The sequence below is a fragment of the Globicephala melas genome, chromosome 2 (genome assembly GCF_963455315.2).
Source record: "Globicephala melas chromosome 2, mGloMel1.2, whole genome shotgun sequence".
Taxonomy (NCBI): Eukaryota; Metazoa; Chordata; class Mammalia; order Artiodactyla; family Delphinidae; genus Globicephala; species Globicephala melas.
The window spans coordinates 54,341,746-54,347,924 of NC_083315.2; positions in this window are offsets into that span (position 1 = coordinate 54,341,746).

The following is a 6,179-nucleotide window of genomic DNA, read 5'->3' on the forward strand; positions in this document are numbered from 1 at the left end:
GTAGTAAACACAGCACTGATAGTCCAGGGTGTGAAATTGTTCATAGACCTATGCAAAATATCTACAGAGTCTACTTCTAATGGACGAGTTATAAGAAGCAAGGAGTTAGGTAACTCTATATATGATAATTTCTAACATATTTTTGAAAACTAAAGGATATAAACGGTTGGTTCCTTCTAATGGAGTTGGTCAAAAAAAATGATGGTCAAAGAAAATGATGAGCTAAGGAATTCGAAATTCTCATCTCAAACATTGCACAAATATCCTAAGAAATTCTAGGTGTGCCCAAGGCAGACTCATCTCCAGGCAGGGCTGAAATTGCTGAAAATTAAATTTCAATTGGCTGAATTTGGCACATTGAAATCCCAGGCTCAAAGTGTATCTACTCTTAGAGTGAGGACATTGACTCAAAAAGAATGGGATCCTGCAAATCGGATGGGTACTTGTGGGAAGACCCTGATGAAGCCAGGGACATTTAGTCCTTGAATTATTATGAGTCTTCTTTGCCCATAGAAGTGGTTTCTTTAACCCCAGCAAAAGTGGCCTTGTCAACCTCAGTTATAGTGGTATCCTCACCCAAATGATAGCACACTCCTAACTCACGGTGGTATCAGCTTTTCCACCTCAATCTGAGGGGGTTGACCTTACATTGCCTGAGAAAAAAGTAATGGTCTCCTCTGAGACAGTTGCCACCTATGACTAGATTCGAGGCCCCCAAAGATGTGGTACAAAATGAGACTATGAGGAGTTGCATTACACTTCAAAATAACTGCTTGAGTTTTAAAATTTATACAATCAGAATTTGGGGGAATGTGTGTGGGAAAGGATATTAAAGCCATTGGATAACAGCAGAAGTTCCATAAAGTTGAATTAGGCCAAATTTATTGCTATGGAACCACTAAGCATTTAATATTGCATCTCAGAAAGATAAAAAGGGATATATTATTTTGGGGGATTGGTTGGCTGAAAGATGGATCAAAAAATGGGCCACCTTAAGTTAAACAGATATGTCCAATTTCCCTTGGTTTAATAAAAAGGGAGATTTTCCAAAGTTTAGGAACATTAGAATGTTAAAGTGGATTTGGGATTTAAGACTTACTAATTCACAATGGGAAGGTGTAGAAGACACATCTTTCACCAATACTTTGTGAAATAAATTAGTGAGTGGAGTTCCAATATCTTTGAAGAGTCTATGATGTTCTTCTCTTTAGGCCAGAACTTAGAATGAGAACCACAGCCACCCAATTGGAAAATCTAAATGTGACAGGAGTAGTTGGATCCTTTGGTGGCAGTGATAAGGTGGCTTTGCTTATCTACTGAGGCAAAGTAGGCTTAGTTTCAGGGTCAAAGCAGTAATCAGAATATTCTGAATTGCACAGACTTATGGCCTAGTTATACATAATATTCCTAGAAGTGAAAGAAATAGAAAGCCTACTAAATTCTTCCTTGATATGTAGGGCAAGTGAACTGTAGTCTAACTTGAATCATAAAAATGAGAGTCAGGGTCAATTAATCAATTCCCAGAATTGACTCAGTTTACAGACCCAGATATTACTTCAATTAAGGAGAGTTCATGTCCCATTGAGGAAAGACCCTAGTACAGTACCAAAAGTTTATCATGTTAATCTTTCTCTAGATTTCCCCAAAGGGACCTACAGTATTTGGTGGAGGTATATGCAATGGCAGAAAGAAAATAATCAGAACTTTCATGTACACTGAACTGAACTGACATAGTTTCTAGGAAACCCAAAATGTTACTGTGGCCCTCCATTCAAAGTGGGAGCTTTTGAATGTCAGATGATCTCTGGTTTTTAGCTTAAGATGATCTTACAGTGGTCCCTGTGGTCACCAGACTGATCTTGTTGTTATATTCCCAGTTTTAGAATTCATAATTGGAATAGAGATAATTAGCACATGGCATAATATTTTCATTGGCTTCTTGACCTGCAGAATGAGGGTTATTATGGTGAGGAAGGCAACATGAAAGACATTAAAACTGCCTCTACCTAAGATAATAGTAAATCCAAAGCAATATTAATTCCTGGAAGTATTGCAGATATTCATGTCATCATGGAAGGACTTGTGAGACGCAGGGGTATTGTTCCTACCACATCCCCATTCAACGCTTCTATTTAGGTGCGCAAAAGACAAATGCATCTTGGAGAATGACAGTGGGTTTTTGCAAGCTTGACCTAGTAGTTACTCTAACTGTAGCTGCTGTACCAGTGCTTGAGTAAATTTACATGTCACCTGGTACTTGATATGCAGTTATTTATCTAGCAAATGTCTTTTTCTCCATAAATGTCCAGAAGGCCCACTTATAGCTTACTTCTCTCAGATGGCAAGGCAAGCAATACAACTCCATTTTCTTACTTCAGGGGTATCTCAAGCCTCCAGCACTATGTCATGATTTAGTTTGAAGGGATCTTGATTGCCCTTCCCTTACACAAGATATTACACTGGTCCATTACACTGATTGTTATGCTGATTAGACCTAGTGAGCAAGAATAATAACTACTCGAGACATATTGGTAAGAGATTTATGTGGCAGAGGGTGTTGATTAATCTGGTTAAAATTCAAAGGTCTTCTACCTTAGTGAAATTTCTAGGGTCCTGTGGTCTGGGTTGGGGTATGTTCAGACATCCCTTTTAAGGTTAAGGATAAGTTGTTGCTTCTGGTCCTCATGCAGTTAAGAAACAGGCTTAATGCCTGGTGGGCTTCTTTGGATTTTGGAGAAAAAATATTTTTTATCTAAGGGTGTTACTATATCCCATTTATCTAGTGCCCTCCAAAACCGCTAGTGTTGAATGAGGCCAAGAACCAGAGAAGGCTCTGCAAACATTCCAGAATGCTGGCCATATATTCCAGCACACTCAATGGTTCATAAAGTTTTACTGGTAAATAGAGATGCTGTTTGGGACTTTGGCAGCCCCTATAAGTGAATGGCATCACAAGCATTTAGGATTTTGAGCTAAGTATTGCTATCATGCAAAGATACCTACTCACTTTTGAGAAACAGCTCCAGGCTTGCTACTGGGTTTATAAGACTAAATACTTGACAATAGACCACTAAGTTCCCATGTGACCTATGCTCCCTATTATGACTGAATGTTATCTGACCCACCAAGTCATAAAGTTGGCCCTAGACAGCAAATCTCCATCATCAAATGGGTGGTGTGTGTCCAGGCCCACAAAGAAAACACAAATAAGTTACATGAAACATTGTCACGAGTAAATATGGTCCCTATCCCTGCTATATTGCCTTATCATTCTCAGCCTACACATAGTCCATAGTGGGGAGTTCTCTCTATTAGTTAACAGAGAAATAGAAAATATCTAAAACCTAGTTTATAGATGGTTCTGCACAATATATAGGCACAACCTGAATCTGAACAGCTGCAGCACTAGAGCCACTCTCTGGGATATCCTAGAGGGACAATGGTGAGTGGAAATTCTCCTAATGGGCAGAACTTTGAGCAATGTACCTGTTTGTTGACCTAAATGACCAGATATTTGATTATATGTTGATTCACGTGTTGTTACCAATGGTTAGTCACGGGTTTGAAAGAAACATGATTGGAAAATTGGTAACAATAAACTTTGGGGAAAAAATATATGGATAAACCTCTCTCAATATGTAAATATACATGAAAATATTTGTGTTCCATGTGAATGATTACTAAGGCCACCTCAGTAGATGATTTCGGTAATCACATGGTTAGGAAGACACGTGTGAATGCTGTTCAATTTCTTTCCTAGCCAATCCTCTAACTGCTCAATGGGATCAACAAAATGACCATGGTGGCACGATGAAGTTATCCATGGGCTCAGCATCATGGGATTCCATTCATCACTCCTTGTGCCCAATCTGCTTGCAGATGTGTTAAAAGTAGAAAAAACAGTTGTTTTCCAGAACTATTGCAAGAGGGGGAAAAGAACCTCAGTATAGAAGGGGGCTCAAATCTGAATCTGAATACATCACAGGCAATTGTGTATTTATAGCTGAGTAGCCTGATGGTGGTCAGTGAATGAAAGACTAATAAGATGAAACATCAAGTATAAGGGGATTTTGGCAAAAACAACCTAACAGGATTCTAGCTGAAGACAAGCCAGCCTTATCAGACAACACCTGGTGGATGGTGTAGGGTGAGAAGCTCCACCACATACCAAGGGTAATCAGAAAAGAGGATGGTATATTTCTTCCACATGACTTAGTAGGGTTCTTCCTAAGGATTTTACAAGGGGGTACACAGGTGGGCCTAGGAGAAGGTCAAGAGTGTGATAAAGTTTGGTCAAGAAAGAAACTTTGTCAGCCTTCTATTGTTCACAGGAAAGAGGGGATATTCTTCTTTCCTTAAACAATATAAGCCCACTTCTTGTTTGGTTTTCTTTGTTCATTAAGGACCAGCTGAATCATCTGTTGAGACTTGACAGAGGAGGATATACTATTTGGTGCTAGATGTCAGGCATTTAATTAGGGGAGTCTCTATGAAAATTAAACCCAAGAATAAAAGTTAAAATTAATTTTCTGATTCTAGAGGGCAACCAGTGGAGAAGATGTCTAGATTTGGGCATCAAATCATCATTACATGGTGGAGTGAGGACAGCAGAAACAATACATGATATTACTGGTTTGCACTTTGAGTGTCTGTGGTGATGGCATAGGTGTTCTGGTGAAATTTTGAGCGGCTCACACAGAAGCTTGCACAAAGGGTGCCCATTTGTTATCTGTTGTAGATATTTCCATGAAGTTTATATCAAGTTGTGCAGATTCAACTTGCAGGGATTGGGAAATGGGCAGTTTTTTGTTTTTTACTTTTTAAAATCTTTATTGGAGTATAATTGCTTTACAGTGTTGTGTTAGTTTCTGTTGTACAACAAAGTGAATCAGCTGTAAGTATACAAATATCTCCATATCCCCTTCCTCTTGAACCTCCCTCCCATCCTCCCTATCCCACCCCTTTATGTTTCATTGATTCCAAGTCAGTTTAAGCAAATGGAAACATTAATTTGGTGACTTGTAGCCAGAGATTGGATAATACTAGAGGAATTCAGGTTTATCAAAGACTGGTGAAATATGTAGGCCTGAACCCATAAGGGTACAGTAGAGTTTTTCATTGAGACATAATTTTTCTCTCTATAATCACCACATTTTTTTATTTGACAGAATCAAAGTCAGATGAATTTGTTTTCAAAATAAGTCTACTATTACTAAACTTTGCCTAATTATTTACCTAAGGCAGCAAGAACAATGATTGGTCACATTGGTATTTTGAATTTGCATACTGGAACTTTTCTTAAGGAATCTCAGGTTAGGCTTTAAAAACCCTCTTTAGGCTAGGAAGCAGAGCATATCACTTACCACCAGATTTTGCTGGCAATACTTACAGATTTAAGCAAATTCCTCTATCTTGAGTTCCCCCAAATATCCTGTGGTTCCAGGCATCTTAATGGTAGGCCCTGAAGTTCCAGGGCCTACCATTAAGATGCCATCCTTAACCTCTAAAATGGGGAACATATTTAGCCAGGTTAAAGCCAGTTTTCCAAAGGGAGCATTATAGGCATTAGCCCCTTAAGTCACTTAAATCTATCTGGTCATGTTTGATTCAATGCACATGATTCTCAAATATGACATTCCAGTCAACACTTTGGTAATATAGTCAATGTTTCCAATTATGTCCTGTTACAAGGATAGCAGGTTCTATTGAATCTGCTAATCTATTTATATACTATAAATTATATTTATAACATAATCTAATATATATATTATATTTATATCTGCAAATAAATATATTTCCTTGAAATAACAATATTCACTAAGAGTATTCAAACTCTGGAAGATAGCGAGAAAATGAATTGGTTCATCTTTGTTAACACTTTCTTAAGTACTTAAAGACCTGAGAAAGGCAACACGAAGTACAGGAAATTATTTAAAGACACAAAATCTTGGTTTCCCAGGCTGATTCCTTGAAAGGTAAAGAAAAAAAAAATTTTTTTAAACACAATTTCTAATAAGAGACATCTAATAATCTCTGAAAAATGTTTTGCAACACTAGAGAGACAGAACTAAACTCCTATTTTGCATCATTATAATATTCTTGGGCCAATTAAAAACAAACATTATAAATATATCCATCTAATCTTAGCCAGATCCGGCTAGACAAGATTCCTTTTCCAA